General features: G+C 41.0%; 1 protein-coding gene across 3 annotated transcripts in view; it reads right to left on the bottom strand.

Moving 5' to 3' along the window:
- Positions 1-16,313, bottom strand: part of Lair1 (leukocyte-associated immunoglobulin-like receptor 1) — a 120,697-nt gene that overhangs the window by 47,404 nt on the left and 56,980 nt on the right. Inside the window, exon 1 of one of the 3 annotated variants that reach the window (XM_017589620.3) lies at positions 9,154-15,862. The exons of the other annotated variants lie outside the window; for them this stretch is intronic. The gene's annotated coding sequence lies outside the window, so the exon portion shown is untranslated. Of the gene's footprint in view, positions 1-9,153; positions 15,863-16,313 lie in introns of those variants that run through there. 3 annotated transcript variants of the gene reach the window in all.

Below are 16,313 nucleotides of genomic sequence, written 5' to 3'. Positions count from 1 at the left end.
GAGATAATCTGATGGCGAGAGGCAAGCACAGGAACCCAAGCAACAGAAACCAAGACTACATGGCATCATCGGAGCCCAATTCTCCCATCAAAACAAACATGGAATATCCAAACACACCAGAAAAGCAAGATCTAGTTTCAAAATCATTTTTGATCATGATGCTGGAGGACTTCAAGAAAGACATGAAGAACTCCCTTAGAGAACAAGTAGAAGCCTACAGAGAGGAATCGCAAAAATGCCTGAAAGAGTTCTCTGCACCCAAATCCCGTGGGAGGGAGAGCTAAACCTTCAGAGAGGCGGACAAGCCTGGGAAACCAGAAGAGACTGCTCCCTGCACACACATCTCGGACGCCAGAGGAAAAAGCCAAAGACCATCTGGAACCCTGGTGCACTGAAGCTCCCGGAAGGGGCGGCACAGGTCTTCCTGGTTGCTGCCGCTGCAGAGAGCCCCTGGGCAGCACCCCACGAGCGAACCTGAGCCTCGGGACCACAGGTAAGACCAAATTTTCTGCTGCAAGAAAGCTGCCTAGTGAGCTTGGGACACACGGAAGCAGAATTTCTCTAGGACCGGGCACGTTCTGTGTTTACCGGAAGTCCCACACCCGCGGATCCCGGCCCGCAGCAGCTCTCTGCTCCCAGACCCGGTGAGAGAGAGACCCAACCGCCTGGTCAGGTGGGCACTCCTGAGGCTGCAGAGCAGAAGAGACCACCAACACTGCTCACCCCTGCCCACATCCCTGGCCCAAGAGAAAACTGTATAAGGCCTCTGGGCTCCCGTGGGGGAGGGCCCTGGAGCGGCAGGACACCTGCCTGAGACACCACCTGAACCTGAAAGAAACAGACCGGATAAACAGTTCTCTGCACCCAAATCCCGTGGGAGGGAGAGCTAAACCTTCAGAGAGGCAGACAAGCCTGGGAAACTAGAAGAGACTGCTCCCTGCACACACATCTCGGACGCCAGAGGAAAAAGCCAAAGACCATCTGGAACCCTGGTGCAGTGAAGCTCCCGGAAGGGGCGGCACAGGTCTTCCTGGTTGCTGCCACTGCAGAGAGCCCCTGGGCAGCACCCCACGAGCAAACCTGAGCCTCGGGACCACAGGTAAGGCCAAATTTTCTGCTGCAAGAAAGCTGCCTGGTGAACTCAAGACACAGGCCCACAGGAACAGCTGAAGACCTGTAGAGAGGAAAAACTACACGCCCGAAAGCAGAACACTCTGTCCCCATAAATGACTGAAAGAGAGGAAAACAGGTCTACAGCACTCCTGACACACAGGCTTATAGGACAGTCTAGCCACTGTCAGAAATAGCAGAACAAAGTAACACTAGAGATAATCTGATGGCGAGAGGCAAGCGCAGGAACCCAAGCAACAGAAACCAAGACTACATGCCATCATCGGAGCCCAATTCTCCCACCAAAACAAACATGGAATATCCAAACACACCAGAAAAGCAAGATCTAGTTTCAAAATCATATTTGATCATGATGCTGGAGGACTTCAAGAAAGACCTGAACACACTTAGGGAAGCACAGGAAAACATTAATAAACAAGTAAAAGCCTACAGAGAGGAATCGCAAAAATCCCTGAAAGAATTCCGGGAAAACACAATCAAACAGTTGAAGGAATTAAAAATGGAAATAGAAGCAATCAAGAAAGAACACATGGAAACAACCCTGGATATAGAAAACCAAAAGAAGAGACAAGGAGCTGTAGATACAAGCTTCACCAACAGAATACAAGAGATGGAAGAGAGAATCTCAGGAGCAGAAGATTCCATAGAAATCATTGACTCAACTGTCAAAGATAATGTAAAGCGGAAAAAGCTACTGGTCCAAAACATACAGGAAATCCAGGACTCAATGAGAAGATCAAACCTAAGGATAATAGGCATAGAAGAGAGTGAAGACTCCCAGCTCAAAGGACCAGTAAATATCTTCAACAAAATCATAGAAGAAAACTTCCCTAAACTAAAAAAAGAGATACCCATAGACATACAAGAAGCCTACAGAACTCCAAATAGATTGGACCAGAAAAGAAACACCTCCCGTCACATAATTGTCAAAACACCAAACGCACAAAATAAAGAAAGAATATTAAAAGCAGTAAGGGAAAAAGGTCAAGTAACATATAAAGGGAGACCTATCAGAATCACACCAGACTTCTCGCCAGAAACTATGAAGGCCAGAAGATCCTGGATTGATGTCATACAGACCCTAAGAGAACACAAATGCCGGCCCAGGTTACTGTATCCAGCAAAACTCTCAATTAACATTGATGGAGAAACCAAGATATTCCATGACAAAACCAAATTTACACAATATCTTTCTACAAATCCAGCACTACAAAGGATAATAAATGGTAAAACCCAACATAAGGAGGCGGGCTATACCCTAGAAGAAGCAAGAAACTAATCGTCTTGGCAACAAAACAAAGAGAATGAAAGCACACAAACATAACCTCATATCCAAATATGAATATAAAGGGAAACAATAATCACTATTCCTTAATATCTCTCAATATCAATGGCCTCAACTCCCCAATAAAAAGACATAGATTAACAAACTGGATACGCAACGAGGACCCTGCATTCTGCTGCCTACAGGAAACACACCTCAGAGACAAAGACAGACACTACCTCAGAGTGAAAGGCTGGAAAACAACTTTCCAAGCAAATGGTCAGAAGAAGCAAGCTGGAGTAGCCATTCTAATATCAAATAAAATCAATTTCCAACTAAAAGTCATCAAAAAAGATAAGGAAGGACACTTCATATTCATCAAAGGAAAAATCCACCCAGATGAACTCTCAATCCTAAATATCTATGCCCCAAATACAAGGGCACCTACATATGTAAAAGAAACCTTACTAAAGCTCAAAACACACATTGCACCTCACACAATAATAGTGGGAGATTTCAACACCCCACTCTCATCAATGGACAGATCATGGAAACAGAAATTAAACAGTGATATCGACAGACTAAGAGAAGTCATGAGCCAAATGGACTTAACGGATATTTATAGAACATTCTATCCTAAAGCAAAAGGATATACCTTCTTCTCAGCTCCTCATGGTACTTTCTCCAAAATTGACCATATAATTGGTCAAAAAACGGGCCTCAAGAGGTACAGAAAGATAGAAATAATCCCATGCGTGCTATCGGACCACCACGGCCTAAAACTGGTCTTCAATAACAATAAGGGAAGAATGCCCACATATACGTGGAAATTGAAAAATGCTCTACTCAATGATAACCTGGTCAAGGAAGAAATAAAGAAAGAAATTAAAAACTTTTTAGAATTTAATTAAAATGAAGATACAACATACCCAAACTTATGGGACACAATGAAAGCTGTGCTAAGAGGAAAACTCATAGCGCTGAGTGCCTGCAGAAAGAAACAGGAAAGAGCATATGTCAGCAGCTTGACAGCACACCTAAAAGCTCTAGAACAAAAAGAAGCAAATACACCCAGGAGGAGTAGAAGGCAGGAAATAATCAAACTCAGAGCTGAAATCAACCAAGTAGAAACAAAAAGGACCATAGAAAGAATCAACAGAACCAAAAGTTGGTTCTTTGAGAAAATCAACAAGATAGATAAACCCTTAGCCAGACTAACGAGAGGACACAGAGAGTGCGTCCAAATTAACAAAATCAGAAATGAAAAGGGAGACATAACTACAGATTCAGAGGAAATTCAAAAAATCATCAGATCTTACTATAAAAACCTATATTCAACAAAATTTGAAAATCTTCAGGAAATGGACAATTTCCTAGACAGATACCAGGTATCGAAGTTAAATCAGGAACAGATAAACCAGTTAAACAACCCCATAACTCCTAAGGAAATAGAAGCAGTCATTAAAGGTCTCCCAACCAAAAAGAGCCCAGGTCCAGACGGGTTTAGTGCAGAATTCTATCAAACCTTCATAGAAGACCTCATACCAATATTATCCAAACTATTCCACAAAATTGAAACAGATGGAGCCCTACCGAATTCCTTCTATGAAGCCACAATTACTCTTATACCTAAACCAGACAAAGACACAACAAAGAAAGAGAACTTCAGACCAATTTCCCTTATGAATATCGACGCAAAAATACTCAATAAAATTCTGGCAAACCGAATTCAAGAGCACATCCAAACAATCATCCACCATGATCAAGTAGGCTTCATCCCAGGCATGCAGGGATGGTTTAATATAAGGAAAACCATCAACGTGATCCATTATATAAACAAACTGAAAGAACAGAACCACATGATCATTTCATTAGATGCTGAGAAAGCATTTGACAAAATTCAACACCCCTTCATGATAAAAGTCCTGGAAAGAATAGGAATTCAAGGCCCATACCTAAACATAGTAAAAGCCATATACAGCAAACCAGCTGCTAACATTAAACTAAATGGAGAGAAACTTGAAGCAATCCCACTAAAATCAGGGACTAGACAAGGCTGCCCACTCTCTCCCTACTTATTCAATATAGTTCTTGAAGTTCTAGCCAGAGCAATCAGACAACAAAAGGAGATCAAGGGGATACAGATCGGAAAAGAAGAGGTCAAAATATCACTATTTGCAGATGACATGATCGTATATTTAAGTGATCCCAAAAGTTCCACCAGAGAACTACTAAAGCTGATAAACAACTTCAGCAAAGTGGCTGGGTATAAAATTAACTCAAATAAATCAGTTGCCTTCCTCTATACAAAAGAGAAACAAGCCGAGAAAGAAATTAGGGAAACGACACCCTTCATAATAGACCCAAATAATATAAAGTACCTCAGTGTGACTTTAACCAAGCAAGTAAAAGATCTGTACAATAAGAACTTCAAGACACTGAGGAAAGAAATTGAAGAAGACCTCAGATGATGGAAAGATCTCCCATGCTCATGGATTGGCAGGATTAATATAGTAAAAATGGCCATTTTACCAAAAGCAATCTACAGATTCAATGCAATCCCCATCAAAATACCAATCCAATTCTTCAAAGAGTTAGACAGAACAATTTGCAAATTCATCTGGAATAACAAAAAACCCAGGATAGCTAAAGCTATCCTCAACAATAAAAGGACTTCAGGGGGAATCACTATCCCTGAACTCAAGCAGTATTACAGAGCAATAGTGATAAAAACTGCATGGTATTGGTACAGAGACAGACAGATAGACCAATGGAATAGAATTGAAGACCCAGAAATGAACCCACACACCTATGGTCACTTGATTTTTGACAAAGGAGCCAAAACCATCCAATGGAAAAAAGATAGCATTTTCAGCAAATGGTGCTGGTTCAACTGGAGGGCAACATGTAGAAGAATGCAGATCGATCCATGCTTTTCACCCTGTACAAAGCTTAAGTCCAAGTGGATCAAGGACCTCCACACCAAACCAGATACACTCAAACTAATAGAAGAAAAACTAGGGAAGCATATGGAACACATAGGCACTGGAAAAAATTTCCTGAACAAAACACCAATGGCTTATGCTCTAAGATCAAGAGTCGACAAATGGGATCTCATAAAACTGCAAAGCTTCTGTAAGGCAAAGGACACTGTGGTTAGGACAAAACGGCAACCAACAGATTGGGAAAAGATCTTTACCAATCCTACAACAGATAGAGGCCTTATATCCAAAATATACAAAGAACTCAAGAAGTTAGACCGCAGGGAAACAAATAACCCTATTAAAAAATGGGGTTCAGAGCTAAACAAAGAATTCACAGCTGAGGAATGCCGAATGGCTGAGAAACACCTAAAGAAATGTTCAACATCTTTAGTCATAAGGGAAATGCAAATCAAAACAACCCTGAGATTTCACCTCACACCAGTGAGAATGGCTAAGATCAAAAACTCAGGTGACAGCAGATGCTGGCGAGGATGTGGAGAAAGAGGAACACTCCTCCATTGTTGGTGGGATTGCAGACTGGTACAACCATTCTGGAAATCAGTCTGGAGGTTCCTCAGAAAATTGGACATTGAACTGCCTGAGGATCCAGCTATACCTCTCTTGGGCATATACCCAAAAGATGCCTCAACATATAAAAGAGACACATGCTCCACTATGTTCATCGCAGCCTTATTTATAATAGCCAGAAAATGGAAAGAACCCAGATGCCCTTCAACAGAGGAATGGATACAGAAAATGTGGTACATCTACACAATGGAATATTACTCAGCTATCAAAAACAACGAGTTTATGAAATTCGTAGGCAAATGGTTGGAACTGGAAAATATCATCCTGAGTGAGCTAACCCAATCACAGAAAGACATACATGGTATGCACTCATTGATAAGTGGCTATTAGCCCAAATGCTTGAATTACCCTAGATCCCTAGAACAAACGAAACTCAAGACCGATGATCAAAATGTGAATGCTTCACTCCTTCTTTAAATGAGGAAAAAGAATACCCCTGGCAGGGAAGGGAGAGGCAAAGATTAAAACAGAGACTGAAGGAACACCCATTCAGAGCCTGCCCCACATGTGGCCCATACATATACAGCCACCCAATTAGACAAGATGGATGAAGCAAAGAAGTGCAGACCGACAGGAGCCGGATGTAGATCGCTCCTGAGAGACACAGCCAGAATACAGCAAATACAGAGGCGAATGCCAGCAGCAAACCACTGAACTGAGAATAGGTCCCCTATTGAAGGAATCAGAGAAAGAACTGGAAGAGCTTGAAGGGGCTCGAGACCCCAAAAGTACAACAATGCCAAGCAACCAGTGCTTCCAGGGACTAAGCCACTACCTAAAGACTATACATGGACTGACCCTGGACTCTGACCCCATAGGTAGCAATGAATATCCTAGTAAGAGCACCAGTGGAAGGGGAAGCCCTGGGTCCTGCTAAGACTGAACCCCCAGTGAACTAGTCTATGGGGGGAGGGCGGCAATGGGGGGAGGGTTGGGAGGGGAACACCCATAAGGAAGGGGAGGGGGGAGGGGGATGTTTGCCCGGAAACCGGGAAAGGGAATAACACTCGAAATGTATATAAGAAATACTCAAGTTAATAAAAAAAAATTGAAAAAAAAAAATAAAAGGGGAAACAAGAATACCCTTGGCAGGGAATAGAGAGGCAATAATTAAAATAGACACAGAAGGAACACCCATTCAGAGCCTGCCCCACATGTGGCCCATACATATACAGCCACCCAATTAGACAAGATGGATGAAGCAAAGAAGTGCAGGCAGACAGGAGCCGGATGTAGATCGCTCCTGAGAGACACAGCCAGAATACAGCAAATACATAGGCGAATGCCAGCAGCAAACCACTGAACTGAGAACAGGACCCCCATTGAAGGAATCAGAGAAAGAACTGGAAGAGCTTGACGGGGCTCGAGACCCCTTATGAATAACAATGCCAAGCAACCTGAGCTTCCAGGGACTAAGCTACTACCTAAAGACTATACTTGGACTGACCCTGGACTCTGACCTCATAGGTAGCAATGAATATCCTAGTAAGTTCACCAGTGGAAGGGGAAGCCCTTGTTCCTGCTAAGACTGAACCCCCAGTGAACGTGATTGTTGGGGGGAGGGCGGCAATGGGGGGAGGATGGGAAGGGGAACACCCATAAAGAAGGGGAGGGGGAGGGATTAGGGGGATGTTTGCCCGGAAACTGGGAAAGGGAATAACACTCGAAATGTAAATAAGAAATACTCAAGTTAATAAAAAAAAAAAACCAGAGGAATGGATACAGAAAACGTGGTACATCTCCACAATGGAATATTACTCTGCTATCAAAAACAATGACTTCTTGAAATTCATAGGCAAATGGATCGAGCTGGAAAATATCATCCTGAGTGAGGTAACCCAATCACAGAAAAACACACATAGTATGAATTCATTGATAAGTGGATATTAGCCCAAATGCTTGAATTACCTTAAATGCACAGAACACATGAAACTCATGAAGGATGACCAAAATGCAGATGCTTAACTTCTTCTTTAAAATGAGAAAAAGAGTACCCTTGGGAGGGTATAGGGAGGAAAAGTTTAGAACAGAGACTGAAGGAATGCCCATTCAGAGCTTGCCCCACATGTGGCCCATACATATACAGACACCAAACTAGATAAGGTGGATGAAGCAAAGAGTTGCAGGCTGAAAAGAACCAAATATAGATCTCTCCTGAGAGACACAGCCAGAATATGGCAAATACATAGGTGAATGCCAACAGAAACCACAGAACTGAGAATGGGACCCCCATTGAAAGAATCTGAGAAAGAACTGAAAGAGCTTAAAGGGGCTCGAGACCTCATATGAACAACAATCCCAACCAACCTGACCTTCCAGGTACTAAGTCACTACCCAAAGACTATACATGGACTGACCCTGGGCTCCAACTGCATAGGTAGCAATGATTAGCCTAGTAGGACACCAATGGAAGCAGAAGCCCTTCGTCCGGCCAAGGATGGACCCCAAGTGAACGGGATTCTTGGGGGGAGTGCGGTAATGGGGGGAGGATTGGAAGGGGAACACCCATATAGAAGGGAAGTGGGAGGGGTTAGGGGGATGTTGGCATGGAAACTGAGAAAGGGAATAACATTTGAAATGTAAATAAGAAATACCCAATTTAATAAAGATGGAAAAATCAATCTTTCAGTTAAGACAAAAATAAAATATAAAGTCTAATGAGTTCCAAATAAGAATCTAGACTTCATATCATTTTGAACATTACCCTAATAGCCTTTTCTCCTCTAACACCAGCTCTGTTGAAATAGACCAAGTGAAGATAGACCTTCACACCTTATTGTAAAACCTGCCCTCTCTTCTCAGACTACATGAAAAGAAACTCCAACTTTAAATGTTTGGTATTTTACTCTAAATCTAGGCTTGATTTAGCCTCATGGTTTTTGGTTCTAGCTAGGGTCAGGAAAACAGGAAGCCTGAATGGAAACTACCCCTCTATCACTTTCTGTTCTCCCCTTGAACCAGGACAGGTCTACATCATGGACGAAAGCAGAACTTGCGTCTAGGTGCCTGTCTTTCCAGCCTCTGAAACTCACAACTTATAGGCTCTCATGATTCTAAAATATGCCAAGTGAAACTCAGGAAGCACACACAGTAAGTATTATGCTGTCTCTCTTAGCTTCAGCCTGGTCAATAGCTGTACAGCTATGGCTACCAGATGCCACATCATAACTACTATGGTTTTCTTACCAAGTGTTTCACACATGGCTTGGTTCCTCTTTCTTGACAGGGTTATAAAGGAGAATTGTTCTCTTAAAATATTCTTGTGCCTGCCCATGTCCTCCATAAACACCATCTCTGATCAATATATCAGGTTTACATCAGCTATGTTGGCCTTGACCTGCCAAGAGAGACACAGTTAAATTTGAGCTTGCCATCACTGTGCTTGGCATGCCTAAAATAAAATGGAGAGGCTTAAATCAGTCATGCTTTTATATAACCGTATATAGATTTGTTCATTTTTCTGATCAACTGGACCATTTTCACAGTGGTGGCTATGTATTGAACTAGGTCTATGTGTACATGACACTTGAATTATACAAGTCAATGAAATCCATAGTCTAAGAAAAATATATATCAAACTTCCTCAAAGATTATATAACTTGAAGTCATGTTTTATGCCTTTTAAAATGGACCAGGCTGGACCCAGAAAGGATAGCTAGTGGTAAAGAATTTATACTGTCCTTAGAAAGGACCCAAGTTTAGTTCTGAAAACCTACATCAAGAAACTATATCAGTCTTTAACTCCAGCTGCAAGTGATCTGATGTCATTTTTTGGCCTCCATAGGCACATATATGTATATGCATAAATGTATACATACACACATAGTTCAAAACAAAATCATAAACAGGAAAAAAGAATGGACATGATTTTTATTCCTCCATGGTGTGAGACTGCCATGTGGAAGATCCATGCTAGCATATGAACTTCTTCTGGGGTAACTCAGGTACCCAGTTCTCTGGCTTCATTTCACTAGGCCTTGAACCTGAGAAAGACAATGGTATATCCCTTCATTATCTTTATCTTTACATTTTTTAAATTTCTATAGTAATGGATTTAATCATGATGTTTTCACACATATATATCCTTGTACTTCTTTCATGTTCACTCACCCATTACCTACTTTTATATATACAAATACATCAATGCACATTTACATATTAGTCTATATATAAGATTTGTTTTTCTGAGTCTGTCATATTTCCACAGTTCCATTCATTTTCCTAACAGTGCCACAAATTTATTCTCCTTCATGGTTGGGTAGAAATCCCACTTTGTATATGTGCCATATTTTCTTTTATCTATTCATTTATTGGTAGACATCTGGCTTTGATCTATAACCTGACTATTGTAAATAGTGCTATAATAAGCATAAATGTGCAGGAATAACATGGTTCCTTTGGGCATATATCCTTGAGTGGTTTAGCTGGATCAAATAGTAACTTTATTTTTAGGAGTTTTGTTTTGGAGGGGGGCTTCCATATTGATTTCTGTGGTGATTTCACAAATCTTTATCCTCACTGCAGTGTATACGGATTCCTCTCCCACTGCACCCACCCAGCATTTCACTCTTAGAACAGTGAAGTGGCACAAGTCACTTCTGTACACATTCCACTGGTTAGAATCGATTAAGAGCGTACAGCTTGGTCTGCTTTGTCTGGCCTCAGTGGGAGAGGAAGTGCCTAGCCTTGCAAAGACTTGAAGTGCCAGAAGGGGGTAGCCAGGGTGCCCAACCTGCTCAGAGGAGAAGAGGAGAGTTCACAGCTTGCCATGAGAAGGGAGGAGAGTAATCCTTGTGGCATCTGCCTGAAGGACAACACTGCACAGTGTTACAGACTAAAAGGTTGTCCTTCAAGAATGCAGTGAGCCACAGTGGAGGGTGCAGCCAGTACACCAATGGAAAAGACATCCACCCTGTGGTCCAAAGCAAAAATAAAATAAAATAAAATAAAGTACAACAAAAACGTGGGCTTGAGAAAGATGTCAGGAAGATCTTGCTGCTGTTGCAGAAATGTGTAGTTTGAGAAATGGTGAGCTAGCTCAGGCGGAAGTAAGATGGATGGCTGAAGACACTGAAGCAACTCACCCATAGCTAGGAGTTAGGAAAATCACTGTTCTGAGAGCTGAGTCAATTCCAAATCCAAAAGTGATAATTAATAAAGATAGTATAATAACCTAAGGGAATATTTGAGATTTCTTTTCATTGTTTTGAATAGTTTCAGATATTTATATAAATAATTTTGGCCATTTTCATGCCCTCTGGTCCCCTTTCTTCCTCCATAGAAACCCTTTTCGCTAAGTCCCCTTTTTATTTCTATGTCTTCTTGGTGTATGACCCACTATATTTAATTAGGGTTGCTTGCTCCAAGACCAGGAAGCGGTACATGTTTACTGGAGAAAGAGAAACTTATCAGTGGTTACACTGTTCAAAAAGCAGAAACACCTTCTCCCAACAACTGTTAGTTACCAATAGTACCTGTGAAGCCCATCTCCTGTCAGCAGTAAAATATTGACGGGCCTGTGGTGATTTAAATATGCTTGTCCCAGGGAGTGGGATTATTAGGAGGTGTGGCTTTGTTAGGGTAGGTATGGCCTTGTTGTATAAAGTGTGTTATTGTGGGTGTGGGCTTTAAGACCCTCCTTCTAGCTGACTAGAAGTCAGTCTTTTCCTTTTCCTAGTGGCCTTCAGATAAAGAAGTTGAACTCTCATTTCCTCCTGTGCCATGCCTGCCAAGATGCTGCCCTGTTCCAACCTTGATAATAATAATGAACTGAACCTCGGAACCTCTAAACCAGCCCCAATTAAATGTTGTCCTTTATAAGAGTTGCCTTAGTCATGGTGTCTGTTCACATCAGTTGAGCCCTAACAAGACAGGGCCCAACCTTGTGCAACTCTTGTGAAGATAACCACAGCTGCAGTGAGTTCGCAAAAGCAAAGGCTCTATCCAGATGGCATCCTCTTCAAGCACATCTCCCCATCTTCTCACTCTTACAATCTTTTGGGCCCTGCTCCTATGACATTCTTTATTACTTTAATATGCATTTGTATTTATCTTATATGTGTTTTACCTACACTTATGTATACCACATGCATACAGTGCCTACAGAAGGCAGAAAAGGGCATCAGGTCCCCTGGCATTAGCACTTCAGACAATGGCTGGAAGCCACCATATTGGTACTAGGAACCAAACCCAGGGCCTCTGCATGAGTTGCAAGTGCTCTTAACTACTTACCCATCTCTTCAGTTCCATTGTGATGTTCCTTGAACCCTGCAGGGGCTGATATGAATGCCCCACTGAAGGCTTAGCTCCTCACCATCACTGTCCACTTTAGCCAATTACAGATTTCTACATTACCTGATGCCCAGTACACTAAGAAGTTTCTCTGGTGATTTGGTGTTTCATCTTTAAGAAAATAAGATAAACTAGAGACATATATATTGCACAATCATGTTCTTTGAATATATCAGTGGAACCACTTCATGGAAACAGAATTGAGGGAGGCAATAAAAATAACAGCTGATGTTTCCTAGCCCTTTCTCTATGCCAGGCATATCTTTAAATACCTTTCAGGCAGTTTGCTTGAATCCCACTGCAGAATACCAGTGCTTCAAACTTAACGATAATCTTGCCTCTGCTCCGAGCATACTGGGATAACAGACATGTGCCACAGTGCTCAACATCAATTTTTATTCTATTGTGATAAAACTGTTTCTATTGTGAGACCCTTTTTGTAGATGAGCACACTGTGGTTCAGTGGCTTCATTCATTTGAAAAATGTTTTGCATGAAGACATGGGGCTGGATTGCAACCTGTGCAAACATCCTATCCTTACCTTTTGCTACTCCACTGTTACCTTTATTAAATGAAAAACAAATAGTAATTTAATTAGGGAAGAGGTCCTTGCCTTCCAGAACCAAATTCAGGTACCTGAATCGAGATGACAGCTGTGGATATTTCAACAACCATACAGCTGTGCCTGGGGAATCAGGCTCATAGAAGCTTGGCTCCCGGGAATATCTGAATAGGTGGGTTTTTTTTTTCTTTAATTTTGGTGGGTTAAACAAAATGGATTCATTTGCAGTTTTAGTCAAAATTAAGAGGAGAAAAAAAGCACCTGTTTCTCCTCACCTTACCTCCAACCGTGTTTCAGTTTATAGAGAAGATTAAACAAGAAGCTAGTAGGTAACATCATAATAAGCTAGTCCTAACAACCTCCTGAAACACAGACATGGTTACAAGGTGGAGGTAACAACACATAGTCATAACAAGGCTATTGAAACAGAAGTAGGTTTGCAAGATGGTTATAAACAACTTTTTGCAACAAAGACATGATTTCAATTCCTGCAACAGGCAACATGGAACCATTTGTAGTCAAAGTTACAGATGGTGCATAGCCCAGTCCTGCAGAAACATAGGTTTAATCATGAACAGGAATGAACCTAGTTTATCCTTAGTGTAAAATGGCTTATAAGCCTAATATGTGGGGATGCTGGTTCTTCAAAAGGAGAGAACTGACTCCTAAGTTATCTTTTGACCTCCATGTGCATACCACAGCACATGCAGGCTGATACACATACATCATGCACACAAATGCACAGTAATCATGAGTATTTTAGAGTTGCCTTAATTCTGGCTTTAAATTGTCTTAAATAATGTTTGGGTGTAGAAATGTTGGCTGATGATTATTTCCTTTCAAAGCCTGAAGTTCATTGTTTCATAGTCTCCTAGCTTGTAGTATTGTGTACAACAGACCCAACATTATCCTCATGTTTTTGCCTTCTTATGGGACTTTGTATTGTCATTTACAGTTTTTAATGCCATTTTATTTGAATTTTAATTATGGTAATGTCATAGAGGAATTTTTTCTGATAGTGCTTATTTGAAGTTAAGAATGCTTCCTCTGTTTGGATGTCTATTAATTTTCTAGGTATGGGAAATTATTGATAATAATCTCATAGGAAAGCTTGTTTCAACAATTTGATTTTATTCTTCTATCCAAGATATTCGTAAATTTTGTCTTTTGAATGTGTCCTAAAATTTTGGTCATGTTCTTACATACATTTTCTTTATATATACATATGTGTATTATTATATTGATCTTGCCCTTCATTTGTGATATTTTGGTGTTTTTTTTCTGTGTAATTTTATCTGATACCAATGCTTTATATTGCATTGTTTTACTGATTGATGTTTTTATTTACAAAATTCCCATATAGTTCTTTACAGTGTTTCTCCATATTTTAAATTTTTATACCAAGATACTATTTCATTTGTACCCTCTGAAAACTTTCTTCTCTCTGTGTTAAATTCTTTGGACTTAATTCTATTTGATTCGTCTACTTGGTGTTTATCTTAGTATTTTACTGCTATGAACAAACACCATGACCAAGGCAACTCTTATAAGGACAACATTTAAGTGGGGCTGGCTTACAGGTTCAGAGGTTCAGCCTCTTATCATCAAGGTGGGAGCATGGCAGCATTCAGACAGGTATTGTGCAAGAGGAGCTGAGGGTTCTACATCTCATTCTGAAGGCAGAAGGGAAAGACTGGTTCCCGTGAGCTAGGATGAGGGCCTTAAAGCCCCTTGCCCACAATGACACATTTCCTACAACAAGGCCACACCTACTTCAATAAAGTCACACCTCCCAACGGTGCCACTTCCTGGGCCAATAATCACTTGCAATGAAATAAAAAATGGAGATCCAAAGTGAGAGACTGGAAATGGGGCTTCTAACCATCATAGTGTTTAAAACTGCGTAACATTAGTTCACCACAAACTTGATCTGGCAATCTAATTACATCATCCTCTTTGTCTTCTGATGCTGTGAAGTAATCACTTATGTAGATGTGAGAGTGGAGTTTTGACTCCCATGTGTTGTATCTTTTTTCATCTGTTGGAATGTGTAAGTCTTAGGTTGAAGTTCCTTCTTCCTTTTTCCACAATTTCTTTCTTTGATATGAGTCTTACAGATTAGTTATTTTCACTTTGATGTATGTTAATGTGAAAAACTGACTAGAGTAATGACTGTGGTCCTTTGACCAAATTCTCAATGTGGACTGCACTAGGAGATACTGTTCTCTTTACTCATGTTCCCTGTGGTGTTTGTAAACAGAAATACCAGAGTCCTGTTTGTCCATATGGTAGTAAGATGCCTTGCCAAGCAGAATTCCTGCCTTCGGTGTCACTCTTTCTAGGGTTCCTGAAGATGCAGTCACAGAAAGTCCCAAGTCAAGAGTCCTTAGGAAATGGCACCCAACCAATTCTACATCAATGGTCACATCAGAAGCCTCATTTCCGGTCAGCACTCTTATCATTACATGTTGTCCCCTTCCATGCCTGAGGGTCCTGGCTACCATCTATCCCATGGCTCTATGAGCAAACAACTACCATCACTGTCACCAACTCCACTATTCCAATCCTTATGTCCTAATGCTCTCTGCTGATTGGAGCTCCACTGCTGGCTGTTCTATAACTAGGACTTTACTCTTCACAGCTGTGAATTTCTTTAAATTTTGGTGTATGCAAAATTATACTGGCAGTATATACCCTGGTTTGATTATTACACAGGTATTCATGTATAAAAATAGCATACATAATTCAATAAGTATGTAATCATGTCATTAATACAAAAACTGACATCTTTGCCGATGTTTAAAATGATAGCTTTCTCTGCAACACTAATTTAAGAAATGCCAGATGTCTCTTACCTCCAAATTGATATTCATGTTTTTGAAGTGATTATACAGAAAAATGATCTTCAAATGTTTTTTTCTATAATGAAGAGTGGCCCACATTTTTATTCTCTCAACAGAGACAAAACTTTTTAAAAAAAGATTTCACAGAACATTTGTTACAGGATATTTTTATTTACATTTCAAATGTTATTTCCTTTCCCAGTTTCCTAGTCATAAGTCCCCTATCCCATCCCCCTCCCCTTTTTCTCTAAGGGTATTCCCTCTCCCCAACCACCTTCCCTTCCCGCCTCCCCATCCTGACATTCCCCTAAACTGGGGGGGGTCTAGCCTTGGCAGGATCAAGTGCTTCTCCTACCATTGGTGCCGAACAAAGCCATCCTCTGTTATATATGCAGCTGGAGCCATGAGTCAGTCCATGTATATTCTCTGGGTAGCAGTTTAGTCCCTGGGAGCTCTGGTTTGTTGGTATTGTAGTTCTTATGGGGTTGCAGAAACATAAGTTTTACAATAAACAGAGATCTCACTGTTTAAACCTCTATCAAAGAGCTACAGTATCAAAGTGGTTCCTGACTACAAAATAGAATTGAGCTGGTTTCTCAAAGCTTGTGTAGCTCAGGTTGGCCTAGAGTTCTCTATGTACCCAAGGAACT

The sequence above is a fragment of the Rattus norvegicus genome, chromosome 1 (genome assembly GCF_036323735.1).
Source record: "Rattus norvegicus strain BN/NHsdMcwi chromosome 1, GRCr8, whole genome shotgun sequence".
NCBI classification, from domain to species: domain Eukaryota; kingdom Metazoa; phylum Chordata; class Mammalia; order Rodentia; family Muridae; genus Rattus; species Rattus norvegicus.
The sequence above is the reverse complement of the archived record's forward strand: the minus strand, read 5'-3'. Positions and strand labels throughout refer to the sequence as shown.